The 20,705-nt window shown below is 46.4% G+C and overlaps 1 protein-coding gene and 1 long non-coding RNA gene across 23 annotated transcripts in view; one reads left to right on the top strand and one right to left on the bottom strand.

The window, feature by feature from the left end:
- Pced1b (PC-esterase domain containing 1B) overlaps positions 1-20,705 on the top strand; it is a 187,552-nt gene that overhangs the window by 67,471 nt on the left and 99,376 nt on the right. For 2 of the 22 annotated variants that reach the window (XR_009593566.1, XR_009593568.1), the window contains exon 3: positions 3,691-6,430. The exons of the other annotated variants lie outside the window; for them this stretch is intronic. The gene's annotated coding sequence lies outside the window, so the exon portion shown is untranslated. Of the gene's footprint in view, positions 1-3,690; positions 6,431-20,705 lie in introns of those variants that run through there. 22 annotated transcript variants of the gene reach the window in all.
- On the bottom strand, positions 11,035-20,391 carry LOC132655984 (uncharacterized). Its single transcript, XR_009593937.1, has 3 exons — positions 20,265-20,391; positions 15,821-15,870; positions 11,035-11,750 (listed from the first exon to the last, which is right to left on the bottom strand). It is a non-coding gene; the product is annotated as an uncharacterized LOC132655984 (long non-coding RNA).

Here is a 20,705-nt window from a genome sequence, read left to right as displayed (position 1 = left end):
CCTACTGGTTTGTGTATAAGTTTTCGGTGCATAGGTCTTTAACAGCTGTGGTTAAGCCGATGCTGAGAGCTCTTGGTTTCTGTTTGGGGCTATTGTTAGGACACTGTTTTGATTGAGGTTGTTTTCTCAGCTTCCTTCTTACCAAATTGATTATTTTTGATTTTTGCATTCTGTTACTAGGCTAGGCATGCTTATCAGATCTAAGAGTCTTCTGGTGAAATTTTAGGGCCTTTAAGTAGTGTATCATCTATAATAGGGGTAGTTTGACATCTTCCATTGCTGTTTGTGTCTCTTTTATGTCTTTGTCTTGTGTTATTGCTCTGGCCAGGATTTCAAGCACCATATTGAATGGGAATGGTGAGAATGGATACATGTCTCACTTCTGTTTTTAGGAAAAATGCTTTTAGTGTCATGCTGGTGAGTAGTTTGTTGTGTATGGTTTATATTATTTTGAGGTATGTTTCCTCTATTCTTAGTTTCTCTAGAATTTTTGCTGTTTTTTTCCTGCATCTGTTAAAATGATCATGTGAATTTTGTCCTTGATGTGCTATTACAGGCTTGCTGATTTTCATGTGTTGAGCCATCATTACATTTTTTAGTATGAAACCAAGTTATTGAGTTCCATTTTCAAGTATTTTCGTGAGATTTTTACATCTTTTTTTATCAAGAAAATTGATCTTCTGAGTTGTGTTACCTGTGGAGGTTGGCAACAGCAGCAGCAATGGAAAGGCAGACAGGCAAAACCAGCACTGTTTCCCCATCAGACCTCTTCCTGTCTGGACTGTTGCTGGAAAGTACTACTCAGCCTGTGGGAGGGTCTTCTCCCATCCAGTTAATCCTTTTGCCCTCAGAGACCTGCCTTTAAGGTGTTCCCCATGCACTGGAACTGTGGCCATGTATCGCCTCATGTCTGGTTTTAGTAGTTTGATTATCATTGTCTGTCTGACTGAAAATATGTATTTAAGAAGACGGGTCTGATGCTCTTTGGGTGGATGACACCTAAATGAACATCAGTACAAAGTCCCAATTTATTTCTAATATCAGAGATCAGACCTCTACTCTTGCCTGATGCGTCCAAAACAAAGAGGGGGAACTGTAGAGAGCTGCGTAATGCCGCGCCTGAAAGATGGAGCTGGTTTCTGCCTTCCACCTTCCCGATTGGTGAGTGCTCTCTGTCACGAACAATTCCACATTTGGCTAAGGCTGAGGATCTGGCTTGCTTCCATGTATGTGGACCTATCTGCATTGCCCACGTGACATGCTGAGGTTGGCTACCCAGAGGCTATTTAAAGTGGGCTGGCTTTACCCAGGGTCAGATAATTGTTCAAGGTTCCTGAATAAATTGCATTGAAAAAAAAATTGCCTATGGAACAGAACAGAGAGTTCTCAAAAGAAGAAAAAAAAATGACTAGTAAACAAAGCGTGTTCAACATCAGAGAAAGGCAGAAAAAAATAAAAATAAAACTACTTTGAAAAAAAAAAAAAAGAAACATTCCAAAGAAATAATTTGTCTTTTCATTCATTTTCAGTATTCTTTTTTTCCAATCTGTGCTTACTACCATACTTTTACTAGCTCTGGGCCCATTTGTTCCTTTTATATTTTCTTAGGTTGTGTCAGCAGTAAAGAAACAGACACCCAGCTCCACGCTGCACCTTCAGCAACCTGGGGGAGTTTCCCTAAATTTTTAGGGATCTCAGCCAGGCTGAAGGGGGTTCAACAGCTTTGACCGTGGAAAGTGTTTAGGGACTAGCCAGTTAAGTGAAACAGACTTAGTGATTCAATTAAAGGCGTTTTAAATATAGACTTAAGCCTGAGAGTTTAGGAAAAGATGGCCAAAGCAAAGGCATGCTTGGGAGGTAGATGTGGGCTCCCTGAAATGGCTGGATATAGGATTTTTTTTTTTTTTAATGTCATTGTTCAGCAGGCTTAGGTTTCTGGGAACCCCATCGCTCCTCTAACCCTTTCATTTTTCAGTAGCTGGGATGCAAGATGGCTCTGGGGATGCCTTGGATGGGATTACAATCTAATAAAATCAGAAGCCGCTAAGTTTGCACAAAGGCCATAAATGGGTTTTCTGGTGAGATTCCTACAAAAGTGTAGATTTATGCCTGGGAAAGTCGAAAGGCCATGAATGGTTGTTAATGGCACTGGTTTTGTTTGGTTGGTTGGTTGGCTTTTGCAGCACTCGGGAACTGAGGCAAGATCATTTCAAATTGCTCGGCATTTTCCTAATGTGTATTAACACTAACATGGCCATCTCTGTCATATACGCCTCCGTATCTCGTTCTGAAGACAGACAGCTTTGGCTGAGCATTAATTCTGAGTCTGGACTGTGGTGGGAGCTGGGCAAGGTGGCTGTGGTCCAGAGTGCAGGGTGCTGTCTGTACTGGCGGTGCTTTCATGGTGCCTGCACCATTGCTCCAGTTAGAGTTCCGTGTGAGAAGGACGTAACTGGAAGGAAGCACATACGACACCATTCCTGAGGCCGTCTCCTTTCCTCCCTTCACGTTGATGTGTTTGCTGTAATGCCACCAGTGACCCCTCAGAAACACTCTAGCCATGCCTTCCAAGGTACAGCCCTGCGCTGCCAGCCAGCCTGACACCTTTTGAAGCTTGGCACCATCTTAGTCTCTTGGTCCCAAGTGTCTTCCATTGTTCAGACAGCTTCCACAGCACCCATTCTGCTGTGCCCTTGTCTCCGGGCCTTCTCTTAAGAAAACATCTCTGTCCGTTTATTGATTAAGTGTCACCCCCTCCCTCTGTAAGCCTCTCATGCATCATTTAAGCCTTTCTGGTGATCCGATGTGGTCCTTCTGAGCAGCCTTCTCTTTGCTGTTCTTGGGGACCTCTTTGTCCTTGCACTGAGAGGCCCTGAGTGATCAGGGTTTTCCTCTGTGTGAGCCTTTGATGTCCATCTCTTCCCACACTGCCAGCCTCCATATTGCTTCCACCGAACATCAACTCTTCTGAACCTCCATTTTTGATTCATTGTGCTTAACAAGCAGCACCCTATGCCTAGACTTCAGAGATTTAGGGGAAGATTTTTGAAGTAAAAAGAAATATAAATATTAATAAGACACAGTAAGCACATAGCCTGAAAAGGGGTAGAGATATATAAACAGCAATACAAAAGCATCCATGGGGAGCCAGGGTGAAGCACAGAGATAAGACTGGGGTTAAAAGGAGTCAGCCTCTGAGTTCCAATGTGGCATCTATCCTTTCTTAAAGCCTGATCACTTCAAGGTTCTCCCCTGGGGAATTAGTGTTGTATAGAGCCCTGCTAGCTGGTTGGCATAGAAACCAAATAAACAAAATTAAGTCCTGTGCTAAACGAGATTTAAATAAGCTTCGACTCTGAGGGCTGTAATCCTACTGGTCCACGCGTCAGAGATTGTCTTGCTTCTGTCTTCAACTCAGCTACAGGGAAGACTTGGCATTGGAAGCATCCCATAATATTAAGTGCTCTGTCTGAGAGTGGGGACGATGAGGGAGGCATTACCCTGGGTCCTTTGTAACTGAGCAATCTAAATGCCCTTCCATTTGCCATCCCTTTAAAGTATATATATATTCATACAGTAGCGACCTGGCCCGTTGAAACAAAATGCTCAAACATTTTATTTGCACGTGACTAAAATGTACATTTCAAAAGCCTGTCTGTGTACATTGACCAAATGTTTTCTGCATGCCAGGGATCAAATATTCGGTTGCCAGTCTGCAAGTCACCAACCAGGCTTCTGCTCCATCTTTATCATGATCTGCTGGCATCTTCCAAGCACAAATGTGATGTGATTTGTAATAAGATGGTGGGGTTTTTTGTTGTTGTTGTTGTTGTTTGTTTGTTTTTTGTCTCTTGACCCTTCAACACATAGTCTAGACCCAGTCTCACCAGAGGAGTACTGATGCAGGAATTCATCCCATGTCCCCGCTGCGTGTTCTTCCATGTGGTGCTGCTCACGATGGCAGAGATGACCCCAATGTAGTCAGTAAAACTTGCACAATGGACACTTTTACCAAAATCGCTTTTCGTCTCTGTCAGCCTCATGGAGGTTTTCCCATTTTCACACACATGTCATCAGGGAGTGTGCATGCGTCAGGAAGACATTCCCAGGCTAATTTGACACACAGCCTTTCAGCAACCCCAGAGAGAACAGGGACCATCTCCTGCTTCAATACTTTTTCTGAAAGGAAAACTAATTCCTAGGGCAGAACAGCCACATTTTATCCATGACTTAACATCCTCAAGGGTTGATTTACATAGGCTTTTATGACTAATTTCTTGATGTCTTTATTGATACATGAAGTTGGACAAAAGTTAATTATTTGAGTCACACTCTCACAAAACTTTGCTTCTTCCTTGAAAAAAAAAAAAGAGAGAGAGAGAAAAGTCACTCCGGATAGTTCACTCAGAGCAATGCAGAGCCAGCTATGTACCTGTGTCCGTGTGCTGTGACTCACAGGTATCTTAAGGGTGGGGGTGGGAAAGCTTGGTGGTAGAATGAATGCTTATCCAGCATGCTTGAGGCCCTGAGTTCAGTCTCCGGTACAGAAAAAGAAGAAAGGAAGCAAAGGGAAGGGAGAGGAGGAGGGAAGGAGACAGGCTAGGAGAGGAGTCTTCAGGGCTCCTACAGCACAGAGCTCAGAATGGACGTTTAATCAGTTTAAAAGCTTGACTGTGGGTATTGATTTGACAGTATGTTGGCAACTGGAATGGTAATCACAGGGCAACAGATGCACCTGTTAAGACCAACGCTGTGGCCGGGCAGCGGTGGTGCCCACCTCTAGTCCCAGCACTCAGGAGGCAGAGGCAAGTGGGTCTCTGGGAGTTCAAGGCCAGCCTGGTCTACAGAGCCAGTTTCAGGACAGCCAGGGCCACACAGAGAAACCCCACCTCAAAACAAAACAAAAACATATCAGTACTGTGCTGTGAGTTCTGAGGGTTTCATCTAGAACTTGCCCTCCCTCTGACCTCCCGAAGGTGGCAGCAGTCTGGCTCAGAGGATAGCCCCGTCCAGCACCATCTAACTCATTCCTGCTGCAAGATGAACAAACCAAACAAGGAACTTCCCGGTCAGCTGTGTTCAAAATAAAAGCATCTTTTATTGAGAGGAGTAATCGCTCTGCTGATCCACGGAAGAAAAGGAAATAAGTGGCTTGTGATCAGCACGAAACACAGCTGTCACTTCAAAGCAGAAAGAAATGGTTTATTCTGAACCCAAATATGAGGGACCATGGCCCAGAGATGCAGTGTCCGTTTACCTGGGTACTGGGTCCCAGTGTTGTAGCAGTTTCCTGGAGTTTGTATCCCATGAAGCAAACAAAGCCACAAATCAAGGTATTTTCAGATACGCGATGAAAAGAGCTAGTAAGTGAAGTATAGGAAATCTCTGTCACTGGCCTGATTCACTCTCCTGTGACACTTTTAGCCTGTGTGAGGGTGGAAGCTAGTAGTCCCTCATAGCACAAGAATGTTGGGTCACACATAATGGGGGCATAAATACTTACTGAGGGGCTGTTAGCCCGAGATAATCTGGCTCTAGGCCAGCTTATCTACACTTTTAAAAAATTTATTTATATTTTTATAAACTGCAGTTTAATCGCTTTGTATCCCAGCTGTGGCCCCCTCCCTCATCCCCTTCCCTCTGACCCTAGCCTATCAGGTCGCATCAGGACTGGCTGCGTCTGTGGCCTGGTAAGGCTGCTCCCCCTCAGGGGGAGGTGATCAAGGAGCCGGCCACTGAGTTCATGTCAGAGACAGTCCCTGTTCCCATTACTAGGGAACCCACTTGGAGACTGAGCTGCTATGGGCTACATCTGCGCAGGGGTTCTAGGTTATCTATGCATGGGCCTTGGTTGGAGTATCAGAAAAGACCCCTGGGCCCAGATATTTTGGTTGTTCTCCTTGTGGAGTTCTTGTCCCCTTCAGGTCTTTCTATCTCCCTCTTCTTTCCTAAGATTCCCTGCACTCTGCCCAAAGTTTGGGTATGAGTCTCAGCATCTCCTTCAGTAACTTGCTGGGTAAAGTTTTTCAGCAGCCCTCTTATCTGTACTTATAAAATGACAAAAATATTTTTAAAATGCATTTATTTTATTTTGTGCATGAATGTTTTGCTATGTGTATGTCTATGAGTGTGCATGCCTGGTACCCTCAGAGGCCACGAGAGGGCATAGGTGTGTGCTACAAACCAAATCTGGGACTTGTGCAAGAGCAATGCGTACTCTTAACCACTGAGCCATCTCTCCAGGACCCATCACTGAAATTTTAACTAGCCGACCTTGTAGAAGGTCTGAGGTAGGTGTGCGTTTTTCTGGAAACTCCAGTTCACACTTTAAGTTCATTACTGGAGCCCACAGATCAAATAGATACTTAATTCCTAACACATCTAGAAATTTTACCATCCTTCTCATTTCTACTAGCAAATGTGGTTTACAAAATCTGACCTTTTAAAAAAATTATTCTTTTTTTATAATGGGGAATCTGATCAAATGTCAAAATGTTGCTTGAATGTACAAAAAAATATGGATATTTTCTAATTGGTACTTCCTAAGAACTTGCAGCTTAAAATAGGAGAAAAAAAATATCTTTTCCTCCTACAGTTCTAAGTTGTTGGCCGAGGCCCTCAGAACAAAAGACAGAGGAACGAAAGAAGAGCCCACACGGTTATTAATATATTATACCGCCGCAGACGCCTTCATGAGGAAATGGCCTTGAGACCAGAGGAAATAGTTAAACTATGTTATTTTCCTGCTACGTTTCATGCAGAGTGAAATGTGGTGGGCAGTGGGTAGGAGGGGACAAGCTCTGTTTTCACCCACTCTACTGTAGCCCTGCCCTCTACCCCAACAATACATTTCCTGTCTCTCCCCCAACTATCTGATTTATCAGTGCTTACCCAGTCTGCTAACCTACCAGTGCCTATCCTGCCTTTCACCTACTAGTGCCTAACCTGCCCTTTCACCACATCAATTCTTGCCCTGCCCTTTCACCCTACCTACCCCGCCCTTCATCTTGAAAGAGAGTGTTCCTGGGCAGGAGAGGCTAACTCTTACACCAGGGTCTTAGGTACTATTTCGTACGAGGGTCCTTCCTTCATCGCCGTTTTCTTACATTTCTTCAGTTTAAAGTTTTCACCACGCCAAGGCACCATACTGTGGATCCTACGTCCCAAGCCACAGTTCTATCTGAGGTCTATTTACCTGGACTGTTAGCTTTTTCCTTTACTGGCTCTAGACAGTTCCCAATAAAATATGCTAAAATGCCGTCTTTGAATTGTATTTTTATGATGCTCCCTTTATATTTCCTAGTACTTTATACATTCAGCTTCTGTAATAAACACATTTTCCACATATTTTTAGGCATTTGAGACAGTGTGTAGCTTGCTGTGTGGCGTTCGGTCTGGCCTTACCTGTGTGGTTCTCCTGCTTCACCTCCTGAGCTCTGGGACTGTTGCGTGCATCAGCGTACTCACCTTGGATGGTACGCCGTCTGAGCGTGCTCATCATTAACCGTGCCGCTGTTTTAAATTAAACTGTGCTTTATCTGGCATTCAAAGCCACTGCTGCTTTGTTTGTGTCATTTCCTTGCATTTTCTTTGAAAAAAAAAATCACTTTGATGTATAAAAAAAAAAAAGGCTAACCCAATTGATATCAGAAAGATTTAGTCTATACATAATAGATATTTTATTCCATCCCATCGGACACTTTTGGTCATCCTTCATGTTTCTTTCTTTAACTTTCCCAGTGTGCTGAGCCCTTCTACGTCCTTGCTTCCTTGTGAGCTGGAGGTTCTACCACACCACCACTCCACCAGTAAACACCTGCTGTCTCTCATCCCTCGCTCACTTCTGGACCATGACTCTGGCCCATTTTCTCTTGCTCTAACAGAAGATCTCAAGCTAGATATTTGATAAAGAAAATAAGTTTCTGGGGCTGGAAAAATAGCTCAGTGACTAGGAGGTTCTGCTGCAGAGGACCCAAATTCAGTGCATTGGGTGCTTCACAACAACCTGTGCCTTGGCTCTAGAGGAATCCAGTGTCCTCTTCTGTCCTCCATGGACACTGTATACACGCGTGAGCACACACAAGTGGGTAATGAAGTAAAGGTTGATGTAGTTTACAGTTTGGGAAGCTGAATTCAAAGGTTGGGCACTCGTGTAGAGACCTGGCTGCCGCAGAGGCCGCCAGGTCCCATGTTAACACAAGAATCCAGAGACCGGTTTTGCGCTTCATAGAAACAACAGTCACGCTCACGAGAACCGGCACAAATGCGTGAGCCCTCCAGTATTCCTTCACAGGCTGGCCCAGTCAGTTCCTGTTGCAGAAGAACCGCCTGCTTATCTGTGTCAGGTCCGCGCCCATTACCCTCTCCTCACACTTACCGGCTCACCTCCTTTAAGCGTTATGGCCTGCTCTTCCGGGGTGTTCCCAGGGCAGAATGGAAGATGGCTGAACAGCTTCAAGCCAGTCCTGGAGAGGCATGCCAGGGTTGCCAGACAGCGTTGTTTGGAGTCAGGTGTGGGTCTGGCAGCCCTACCAAGTTAGGCTAACTAAAGCTAACTAAAGGGACGAGAAACAGTGAGAGCAGAGAGCAGACTCATTCAGTGTGGCTGCCCTGGCAAGAGGACGAAACAGCCCCGCTACCCCTACTGCAAGCCCGTTTTCAGGACCTGGGGAGAAGTTCTAGGTTTAAATGGAGAGAAAGCGGTAATACAAAATCAGGCAGCCCTGGTCCAGGTGTCGTCTTAGGCCCAGCGGACCCATAACTGTTACACTTCAATCCCTCCTGCAGTGTGTTCTGACAAGTTATCAGAACTCTGTGAAGTTCCTTCCTGAGAGAAAAGCTTCCCTGCTGGCTGGCACCAGGGCCCTGGTCTTTCCCCTCTCCCAGCATGAGAGTCCAGGGGAAACTTCAGTTTCTTGGGAACCACTGTCTCAATAGTCTGATAGCCAAAGGGTGGGTATAAGTGGCTTTCTGTAGTCAGCCTTCCTAACGCTGCGACCCTGTCACACAATTCCTCATGGCGTGCTCACCCCAACCATGAAATTATTTGCGTTGTTACTTCATAACTGTGATTTTGCTGCTGTTACGTGATGTAATGAAAATACCTGATATGCAGGATATCTTATATGTGACCTCTGTGGAAGGGTCATTCTCTCCCAAGGGATTTGCGAACCACAGGTTGAGAAACACTGCCTTAAAGGCAGACAGTAGCCAGCACGGCCACAGTTGGTTCTGTACGATAGATGGATGGTAGCCAATAAGTTCGGCAAATTGCAGGCTCGTGATAGAGCACCTGTTGGAAAATTCTCCCTGTTCTGATTGTCCACAAAGGCCAAGGCCAATGTGGCCAGTGTTCTGTAAAAAGGGGAGCATAATGTCCTCCCAGGACACCCACATATGTGGGTACCATTTGTTTCCACCAGAAATCTGCCAATCTAATAGTCGGCCATGATTCAGGCAAGAGGGCAAAATCCCCAAACCAGCTACCAGATTCCTCAGTCCAACCAACCCAGCCCAAGGCCATGTCCCAGTCCTTTGGCCTGCCTGCCAAGGAGCACCCAGCTCAGGAGGAGGAGACACAGGGCTTACTAGAGGATGAACAGGGAGCACTTCCTCAGGTACTTAGGAGGACTGGCCTCAGCAAGGCCCTATGGAAGAAGAATGGGTGACCGTAGGCTAGTGCGATGGCTCAGTGGTAAAGGCCTTTCCACCAGGCCTGATGGCCTGAATTCAGTCCTTCCTTCCTACATAGAAGAAGGAGAGAACTCCTCTAAGTGTCCTTTGACCTCCGCAGGTAACACACACACACCAATTAATTAATTAAAAACTAAAGGGTAGAACTGGGACAGGAAATGCTTAGGGTATCCCATTCAGGTAGTCTCAACTTTCCTTAAGGCATGAAAACAAACTGTGGATGACCACCCCAGAAGCAGGACCACTTGGGGTGATGGTAACTCAAGCTGGTTGACCACAGCTTGATCCCAATGGAGGGAATGTATGAACACTAGTCACATTAATCCTGAGGCTGACCCTGTTCATACTAGACAGCATGATACTACCGTGAAGCAGCAGGGGCAGGTTGTTTAAAGTCACTGACCATTAACATCACCTGTGAGATGGACATTACACTATTAGCTTCGTATTTAATCAACATAATATGATGTTTTGTCAAAGTGTCTGATGCATAATGAGCCCCCAAAGTGACAGTCACTGTTGCTCGTAGCACTCAGAGCTATAAAAACCGTGTGCATTACACAATTCACTATAGTATTGCACTTCTGTTTTTGTTTTTTAATTTTGTGAGTAAAAAGTGTTTGTATGTTTCTGTGGTAGGCAGGCATAAGTAGTGTGTGTGTTCACATGTATAGAGCACGTATGTATACAGATAGGTGTGTGCATGTGGTAGGGACCAGAAGCTGACATCCAGTGTCTTCCTTGATTTCCATCTACTTTAAATACCAGGACAGGGTCTCTCGCTGAACTGAGGAGAGCCCGCCAGGGCAGACATGCCAGCTAGCCAGCTTGCCCCACGGCATCCCTGACTCTGCCTCTGGGATTACACACTAGGATTACAAGTGGGCCACCACACAGAACAGGCTTTTATGTGGATTCCGGGTATCTCGACTCTAACTCATGCTTGGCAAGTGCTTTATTCATTGAGCCATCTCCCTAACCCACTATAATTATTTTCACATACCCTTGTAGAAGCCAGGCATGGTGCTGTACACCTGTAACCCAGCACACTCGGAGGCACGGAGTCAGTTTGTCTTTTTTGTCTATGTGGTAAATTCAAGGCCAGCCTGGGCTGTGCATCCTGAAATTTCTGTAATTCTACACTTTTGGCTTTTAGCATATGGAAATTGAGTTGTATCGTAGAAAATGAAATTTCTGGCTGAGTAGAATATTTGCAGTTAAGATATGGTATGAGCTCTGTATTAGAAATATAGACAGATTTTTTAAAATATCATATTATCCTAGACACAAAGTACCCAAGTGTCATTATATCCAAGCAATACAAACAAGTTCTCTCTTTGGCTCTCATGTTTATTCAGGTTGGGAAATAAGCATCAATTTGGGCAGCATTTTTATATGCATGAGTTAAACTCTTTCAGGGCTTTTTCCAAAGGAGCCAAACCTCATCATTAATTTTATTATGTTATTACTTCGACTATTACAGTGATTTTTTTAAAAAGTCATCTCACAGAAATTTCTAACATATTTTTGTCGTGTTTATGGGGTTCACTGTTCTTCCACCCATATCAGTTAGGATAATTAGTGCCGAGAATGTGGGTGATTGGTAGAGAATATACCTGGTATACAGGTATACAGTAGGCTTAAACGTCCGACCATAAGCGCTGCAAAAAACACATGAACAAGAAAAAGCAGCATACATTGCATTGATTTCTTCATCGCCTCTTTCTTCTTGGTGCCGTCGGTGTCCTCTCTTGTAATTTTTTTTTTCCTTAAAATGTGTAATGGCTCCTTGGGAATAGTACTCAGCCTCTGTGCCGGGGAACTAGCTTGTGCTCCTTCGAATAGTAAAGAATCTTCATAAACTGTCCTGTTTGCTCCTTCCAATATTGGTATGTGTCTCACCAATATTTCTTCCAATATTACTAAATAAAGTTCCTTCATTAAAGAGTGGCTCGGACAGCACTCGGGAGAGGGGCAGGCAGATCTTCGTGAGTTCGAGGCCAGCCTGGTTTTCAAAGTGAATCCAGGATATCCAGGGCTCAATACATAGAGAAATCCTGTCTCAAAAAACAAACAGACAAAAAAAAGTGACTTGGGGCAGGAGGGATGGCTCAGTGGTTAAGAGCACTTTCACAGACTCTGAGCTCAGTTTCCAGAACCGGTATCAAATGGATGTGGTTTCCTTGGTCACCTGTGTGCTCAGGCAGTACTCACAAGCATGCAGATGAGTGTGCACACACACACACACACACAGTTTAAACTAAGAAAAACAAGTCTTTTAAAAGTGGCTGGACTTCGAGCCAGCTAAAAGAAAAATAGATGAGGAAGTGGAGTGTGATGATGTGATGGACAGGAAGAGCAGGAAGAGTGTGTGTCCACCTTCCTTTCTGGTTCCCAGCAGACTGCTCCTGAATCCCTGATTCTCACAGAGCACTTGAGGTGCTAAATTGCTCCTTTGAATCTAGTGTTTGGTCTTTAGCAACAGATCCTGACGCAGATTTCCTGATCTGTTGGAATTTCCTAGCTTATGGGAACATCTTTGTTCTCTGGAGGCAACCTTTGGTGGGCTCCCATGAGGCTGGTCACCAGAAAGACCACACCACAGTTAGAAGCTTCAAGCATTTTGTTTGTGTGTTTGTTTTTTAACAGAAAGAGAAGTCTTTATTGATAAATAAATTATGATTAAACATTGTGACAGTTTGTTAGAGAATAAAAGCTCAGAGTGGCCGTCTTCTCAACCCTGAACCTACTAGCTTTGGCCTTCTTGCTGGCAGCCTTGCTTGGATGAGGTCTTCGGTGGGTAACCCAAGGCTTTGGAGGTTCTCAGAAGTCCTTGTCTTCCTTACCCTGTTTTGTGCTTTGATCTCTGTACCATCCTAGCACCCTCAACAGCTGCGCCAGTGGTCCATGGCTGTCATCTTCCTTTAGGCAAGGGAAGCAACACTATTCTGGACCTTGCTAGTGGAGGGCTTTGATTTTTCACATACACCTTGGGTTTTTCCATGGGCCTCTGCATCTTGCCTGCTCCCACTGTGTTTGACCTTCTGTCTTATGACCTTGTGGCCTAAGCCACAGTGGAAGGGACCCCTGTGGCTTCAAGCTTTTAACTCTATCTGGTCCTCTTTGAGGAGGAAGGGACAGGAAGTGACTTAATAATCAATTGTGTTTGTAGGATGAAGCCTCCATAAAAACTCCCAAGTTTAGAAAATGTCTTGATGTCTATCGCACTTGGCCTTCTGTTGGGATAAACACAAACAGAAGAAACACGGGAAAGAAAGGGATTTTTTGGCGTGCACCTCTCAGGTCACAGTTTGTCACTGCGGGAAGTCAAGGCAGGAAGTACAGGCCAATCTGCTGGAGATGTTTTCCTGAGCTTCCCTCTTTCCCGATGATTCTATTTGTGTCGTGCTGACAGAAAACTAGCCAATGGTGTCATTAAGCATGTAAAGGCATTTGAGGGCAGCTGTCCAAAGAAGAGGTGGAAGGCCCGTGCCCCTGCCTTGCTATGTGCCTTTCTTCCATCTCCTTTCATTTGTACCTTTAAAAAGATCCTTTGTCGTGGGCTGGAGAGATGGCTTAGTGGTTAAGAGCACTGGCTGCTCTTCCAGAGGACCAGGGTTTGAGTCCCAGCACCCACATGGTAGCTCAAAAGAGATCTGACCTCTGGCCTCTGTAGACACCTGCACTGATGTATACATACCCAGTATGTATACATATTTTAAAAAGATCCTTTGTAATTATATTGGCAACCAAGGGCTGGTGACATGACTCAGCTTGCTGACAACCACTCCTCGAGAGAACCAACTGACTCCCCAAAGTTGTCCTCTGAGCTCCACATATGCATTGTAACACATGTACACACATCAACACACACACACACACACACACCACACACATACACACAAAAATAAAATAAATAAGTGTAGAAAATAACAAATTTGCAGCTGAAAGTCACCCCTTCCCCTGAGTCCTTTGAGCCACGCTAAGAAACTATTGAGCCCAAGTAGGGAGCTGTGGGGACCTAGGATGTATGGACCCTCGGATATACAGCCGAGTCAGACAGCAGCTGTGGGCAGCTGAGACCCCTCTACTCATGACTGACACCTCGAGTTAGCAGGTGTTGAGAAACCCACACATCTGTTCACAGAAGCTTGAGAGCAGGGAACACGGGCAGTACAGTGGATCGTTCTGTTCCCTGAGCAAGAGTCCAACTCTCTCCCATGGCATCAGCAAGAAGATAAAGGTCGAGAAAGGTGTGGTGGTGGCTGTCCCTGTGGTGTAACCCGAACAACAGGAGCTGAGTTCAGATGAGGCACGATTACCCAGCCCACACTCATCAAAGGCCATGGGCGGAAGTGCTAAGAAGGGCTGGGTCACTACAGGCGCAGGCAGGGCCGGCCTGGAGAGCAGATGAACTGAAGGGCTCACTGGTGGTCCCCACGATGGGCGTGGGCTCTGACGGGTGTATTCCTTTATTGTCTGTTTGTTTAGCTTTCTGGTGATGTGGATGTTGACACAAAATCAGTAGAGACCGTACTCTGTCCTCCTCCCAGGTTAGTGACAGGAAGTGTAATCCTGTTTAGTGATGCTCAAAGGCACGTGACAGCTAGCTGCATCTTTCCACAAGTGGCTTTGGTGAGTGTGAGGAACTGATGCACGCATGTAGACTAGTGTGCTAGGCAGGTGTTGGGTGCAGTGCACCTGTGTGCAAGGTGTGGTAGGCTGGTGTGTATGATGCAGTAGGCCATGGTGCCAGGTACATTTTTACTGGACCTAATTTCAGTTCACTATGGATTTACCTGGATGCAATACCTTTTATAAGTTGAGGATCATCCATCCTTTGTGTGAGGGGCGGGGGGCCCAGGCCGGGAGGGGGTCTGTGTCATCATAGAGAAAGCATGAGGATGGATGTCTGAACTAAGCTGTGACGATAAACCTCTGAAACTGCTCACTCCCCATGCTCCCGTTACCCTCACAATGAACTTTGTGTGCCCGTGAATGCCTGTGCAGCCTTCTGCTTCATGACTGAGACAACGGACGGAGGTGGAGAGAGCACAGGCGAGAACTATGGCACTGTACCCAAGTGCTGTCTTAGCCCAGCCCCAGGGTGGGGTTAGAGGGAGACAGAAAGACTGAGGGGATGTTTTCAAAATAGTGGGGAGGTTCTGGCCGGGGGATGAAGCTGCAGGTGCCGACACGTTTAGTCACAACCCTTAGGGTGGAGTAAAGGCCAGCTGGAATAGAGAGAGCTCCAGAAATAAATCTCAGTTGCCTGATGGCCAGGGAACTGGGGAAAGGCCTCGCTCTGCCAAGAATTTGGCCTTAGCATAGGTGTTTAAGGGCCAGGGAGTCCCTAAATTCCTACTTAAGAACATGGGGTACTGTCACGGGCATCAGGCTTCCATTGTCAAACTAGAATGGCCACCGTAAGATGGTGTGGTGGTGTGAACAGGCATGGCCCCCCTAGACTCATATGTGTGGATGCCTGGCCCATAGGTTGTGGCACTGTTTGGAGATGTGGCCTTGTTGGAGGAAGTGTGTCACTGTGGGCGGGCTTTGAGGTCTCTTATGCTCAAGCCAGGCCCAGCATGGAGCACAGTCTCCTTCTGCCTCCTGCAGATCAAGAGGCTGAACTCTCAGCTACCTCTCCAGCACCATGTCTGCCTGCGTGCCGCCACGCCTCCCACGACGACAATAAGCTTCTGAAACTGTAAGCCTTGACTCTCTTTGTGCTGAAGAGAATGAATCCACATGACATACAAGCACCCGGAAGTGACCAGGATGATAATTTTGAAAAGTAAAGGGCTGCTTATAACTTTGTAGACAGTATGGCAGAAGTGGAGGCACTGCTGTGATTGCCTCATGAGGTAGCATCCGTTGTCTACCGTAAGGCTGTAACCACAATTTGCCCCCTCCCCTCATACATACGTACATATTACAGCCGAGACACTAAAGAAGGTGTATATACGTGGTATATGCAGTGTATAGAAACACATCTTTCTAGACATCTTTCCGCAGTACTTCCAGGGAGTTAGGTCCTGATTATTGAGTATTTTCAACTGTTTTTTCTTGACCCAATACAATTATATAGGAACCACATGCACTGGAAAGAATGCTGGATCTTTACCTTTTCGAAAATCCAGAGCTTGTTTTCCTTAGTCTAATTAACCTCTTCTCCTGAAGGAAAAAAAAAAAAAAGTGAAAAGTCCTCAATTCTTTCTGTTCTAACCAAGGACAGCACATCATAACCAACCACTTCATCCCTTCTGTCCCAGGGAACATCCTGTAACTTCCCCTTCAGGATCAGAACTGAACACCACAAGATGGGAGCAGAACCAGGCGCTAAGAGTAGACCACTCCCACTGGTAACAGGAAGGTTGACAGCTCCACAACCTTTTCAGAGAACAGACTGATAGAATTCTAAAGTCACAAGTAGTTCCGTTCCCCCAGACAGGAAGTTTTAGAGGATGGAGCCCAGCTAAAAACCCGTAAATGAAGCGAGCCTGGGAAAGACAGTTGGAAAAGACCAGTTGATGTGACACAGTTTAGGAAGTCCTTGTGTCCATCAGTCTCCCTGTTCCTGTGACACCCCGAGGAGGAAGGACTTACCCAGCTCACAGTTCCAGAGGCTTTGGTCTGACAGGGTGGGGAGGGCAGTCCACATTACGGGAGTTAGGGAGGGCGGAGTAGGAGAGGGAAAAGGAGAAAGGTGGGGGAGAGTAGGAAACCAAAGGAAGAGAAAGATGGTGACAGGACCAGGAGTCGGCCTAGGATACCCCAAGACCAAGGTCTCAGCACAAAGGAGATTTATTTGTTCCAGAGAGGCAATGGGCAGAGAATAAGAGACAAAGATGAGAGATAGAGGTTGGGGGGACGGGCAAGGAGAAGGGGCAGGAATATTTGTCCCTGAGGAGGGCAAAGGACTGCCTCTCGATAGAGAGGAGACAGAGGAGGCCCAGAGGCTAATGGTGGTTTATAAAGGTAAAAGAGGAAGTGATAGGATGAGATGTTTAATTTTGATTAAACGTGTTAATTAGGGTGGCCAAAGGGGGTTTTTGATTACTGGACTTCAATACCTTGATAGCTGGACCTTCGTGGTCAGCCTCAGGAGGAGAAAGCGGCCAAATAATAGAGTAGACCTTGGTAGCCAGCTTTAGGGACGTAATCTTAGCAAGGCAGAGGGAGTGGGGGAAGGGAAAGGCCTGCCCGTGCCATACTCCCCACGCTTGGGCCAGCCAGAGCCCTTCAGATAGGCTTGCAGTAGCTAGCTCTCTCCTCCTTCCGGGTGTCACAGCCCACAGGAGGGGGCCACCAGCTGGGGGTGGGGGGCACCCTTCCTTATTCAAGGCTCTATGTGAAATGCCTTCACAGGCAGACCCAGAGGTGTGCTTCACTTAATCCCGGAAGCACTTCCCATCCAGCCAGATTGAAAAATCAGCATCACAGCATCACCCATCACATCCTCCCAGCAAGGACGTGATGAAGGGACCTGGTGTGTTCGCTTGAATTAGTCAGAAAGGCGGCTCTCAGCCAAATCCTAACTGTGCAAGGCAGTGTGGCCCTCCAGCAGCAGCTGCCTCACAGCACAGAAAGACTGTGATAACAACACAGTACAGGCTGTGTGTGTGTGTGTGTGTGTGTGTGTGTGTGTGTGTACACTTGTGTTCTGCCCATACTGGCAATTGAACCCAGTGGCCCACTACTACTACAGCAGCTCCGCTCTGCACGTTTTTAAATAGTTTTCGTCTGTTTGTTCACTTGGAGGGTGTTGTGTCTGGGAATTTTGTTCGGTTTTGCTTTTATGGTGTTTTTGCAGGGTCTCACTGTGTAGCCCTGGGGTAGCCTAGCGCTCAGTTATATAGAGCAGGCTGTCCTGAATCTCACAGAAACCTCCTGCCTCTGCCTCTCCAGCACTAGGATTAAAGGTGTGCACCACCGTGCTTTCGGCTCACTCCGGAAGCAGATACTACGGTGTCATTCCCAGTTCCTGATACCTTGATACCTTGCAGGAACTTGAGCGCAAGCTGGCTGGAGAGCCCCTTGCCTAGTACACACACACACACACACACACACACACACACAGGCACACACACTACCTTGAAAGCAAGACAGCACTGCTGCAGAAGCCTCTGTAAAACGAAGACATGAACAAACAAGGTTTGGATACTCACCACCCCTGAGACAGAAAAAGGACCCCCAAAGCTAATTTAGAATGGCTTTGGGGGTCTCTTTCTGGTAACGACTGAAAGGTTAAGTTTTACACTGATGCCATCTGGAAAACAGGTGACACAGGAAACTAGCAACACAAATTAATAACATATTAGATAACCCGGAAGTATTAGCCACCAATTCGGATGTGAACTTGTGCCAATTAAGGACACATAAAGTAACTGCAATTCAAGTTCTCCGGAAGCCAAGTGTAATTGTCACTTGTGGTGACAAATACCTGAGGGAAACAGCTGAGGAGAAAAAGAAAGGTCTGTTTTGACTCAGGGTTTCAGACATGGCTGGCATGAAGGCTAATCTTGGTTGTTACTTGGGAAAACCTCCTTCATCTTATAGGCTTATAGGTGTATCTATGGGGTGGTTTTTAAAAATCATTACCAATTAATGTAGGAGGGCCCAGCCCACTGTGGGTGAAGGGTCCAGCCTGCAGTGGCCATTGCCCTCCTGACAGGCAGGCCTGGACTGCGCTGGAGGCAGCTGACGTGAACTGCATAGGAGGCCATCAAGCAGTGTTCCTCCATGGGTTTCTGCCTCCGCTCCTGCTTGAGTTCCTCCTGACCTCACTTCTCTCAATGGCGGGCAGCGATCAGGCTGTGCAAGCCAATGAACGGCTCCCCTGCCTCCCGTTGCTATTTCGTTTATCATAGCAACAGCAAGCAAATTAGAACGTGTGGGCCAGTAAGCATGTGAGCCTGAGGTGATACTGAATGTGGCAGTGGAGGTCAGAGTGGCTTCCCTCTGCAGCTGGACGCAGAGAGGAGAAGACACACCCTTCAGAGGGGTCTCTGGTGGTCGGTGTCTGGGCGTGGTGCTCCCAGGCTCTTGGCATCTTTTTCAAGGAGTTTGAAAGGTGTACACACAAGAAGCAAGACAGTTTTATTAAGATCAAAGAGAAAGTACAAATTTTGGGTGCACTGCCAGACAGCCTTTAAGAGAGAGCACTCAAGGGACCCCAGTTTTTGCTTGGGGAATTCCTTTTATGAGGTTCGGGAGGAGGAGGAGGAGTTTGGTAGCTACAGGATGAAGTGGGGGATAGCTGTGAGTTACGTAACCTTTGTTTCTCTCCCTAATGGTCCATGTCTTTATTAATCATGGATGAACTTAGCACACTCATGACCTAATTACCTCTTAATAGCGCCGCCAGCTGGGGAATCAAACCTTTCACATACGGACTTTGGGAAGGGAGGACGAGTCATCTTCAGACTCTCACATCTGGTAAGATTCATGGGCCCAGCAAGATGGCTTAGCATGTAAAGCTTGATGACTAAGTGTGATAACCTGAGTTTAATCCCTGGGACCCACATGGTGGAAAGAAGAAAACTGAATTCTCCAAGTTGTCCTCTGACACACACACACACACAGAGAGCAAATAAAAATGTAAATTAAAAAATATAAATATAAGTTCATATCCTGGTGATTTTTACTTCGTAAAATTACGGAGTATTTTTATTAATTGCCCCCCCCCCACCTTGGAGATAGGCTCTTACGTAGCCCAGGCTAGCCTCAAACATGCTGTGTAAAAGATGACCTTGAACATTTGTCTGCCTGCCGCTGCCTCCCAAAAGCTGGGGTTACATGCCTCAGCCACCAAAGCCTGCTATGTTAGCTGAACTCTATTGCCCAGGCAAGAGGAGGGCATGGTCTCAGCTCTCCGTTGGCTTCCTTTCATGAGGAATGATTTTACACTCTCACACTTTTCCCTTCCCTGAGTACAGTGACTATGGAATCTCCTTGGAGAAGGAAGGGACCCGAGATGTGTCACTAGGCAGGCACGGTTCCTGTTGAGACAGAGCAGACATCTTCCTGTCAGAAATGGATCATCCAGTGGCTAAAAGATCAGTGAGAGGACATTTCTCAGGATACATGTGTAAGTCAGTGAGTGAAGTGTGTTTTAGTCTTGGGTGGGCTCTGAGGGGCAGGAGCCGCCTGAATGCCTCGCCACTGAAGAGCAGAAGCTCCGGTGAACAGCCAGCTGGGGTAGGGGAGTATTTTTAACCTTTGTGGATTTCATGATGCAAATAACCCCGCCCCCACCCCAGCCATGGCAGATTCAAGCCACCACAGCCACTTCCTGGAAACTGAACCGTCGGTGCTGGTGAGCTGTTAGCTGCCAGCAGCGCCCACTGTTACTGGGCCTTCAAGGTGAGCCCAGCCAGCCAGCTTCAACACAGAGTTCTGAGTATCAAAAGCTAAGAAAACCAACATTTAAAAACGAGAGGAAAAAGAATTTTTAGGATTTTCTTCCCCCTCTTCCCTCCCTCTCTCTTTAAAACAGTTTGCAATCTACAATTGCCATCATTTTCTAAAAGAAAGGCTATTTTAGCTGACATGGCGGCGGCACATACCTGTAATCCTAGCAGTCCACACAGACTGAAGCAGGAGGACTTGGAGTTGGTGGCCAGCCTGAGCTCTGCAGCAAGACTCTGTTATTTTTTTTGCCACCTGACACTAGCTAGAGTCATCTGAAAAGCGGGAACCTCAGTTCCCAGAGGCCAGTCTCTGAGGGCATTTTCTTGATGTGTGATTGCTGTGGGCAGGTCCACAGCCTGTGGGTGTGGCCACCCTGGGCAGGTGGTCCTTCCTGGGTTGTGTAAGAAAGCAGGCTGAGTTAGCTGCAGAAGCACCAGGGAAGGGGGCTGGAGGTTTGGTCACCCATCCTCACAAGGGCAGACTTCCTGGCTCAGGAGTAGACATACATACATATACACACACACACACACACACACACACACACACACACATATATGTTCAGAGACGGGGCATTTGTATAATTTGAGGTGGAGGTT

Source organism: Meriones unguiculatus, chromosome 8 (genome assembly GCF_030254825.1).
Source record: "Meriones unguiculatus strain TT.TT164.6M chromosome 8, Bangor_MerUng_6.1, whole genome shotgun sequence".
Lineage (NCBI taxonomy): Eukaryota > Metazoa > Chordata > Mammalia > Rodentia > Muridae > Meriones > Meriones unguiculatus.
This window is presented reverse-complemented; position numbering and strand designations above follow the sequence as displayed.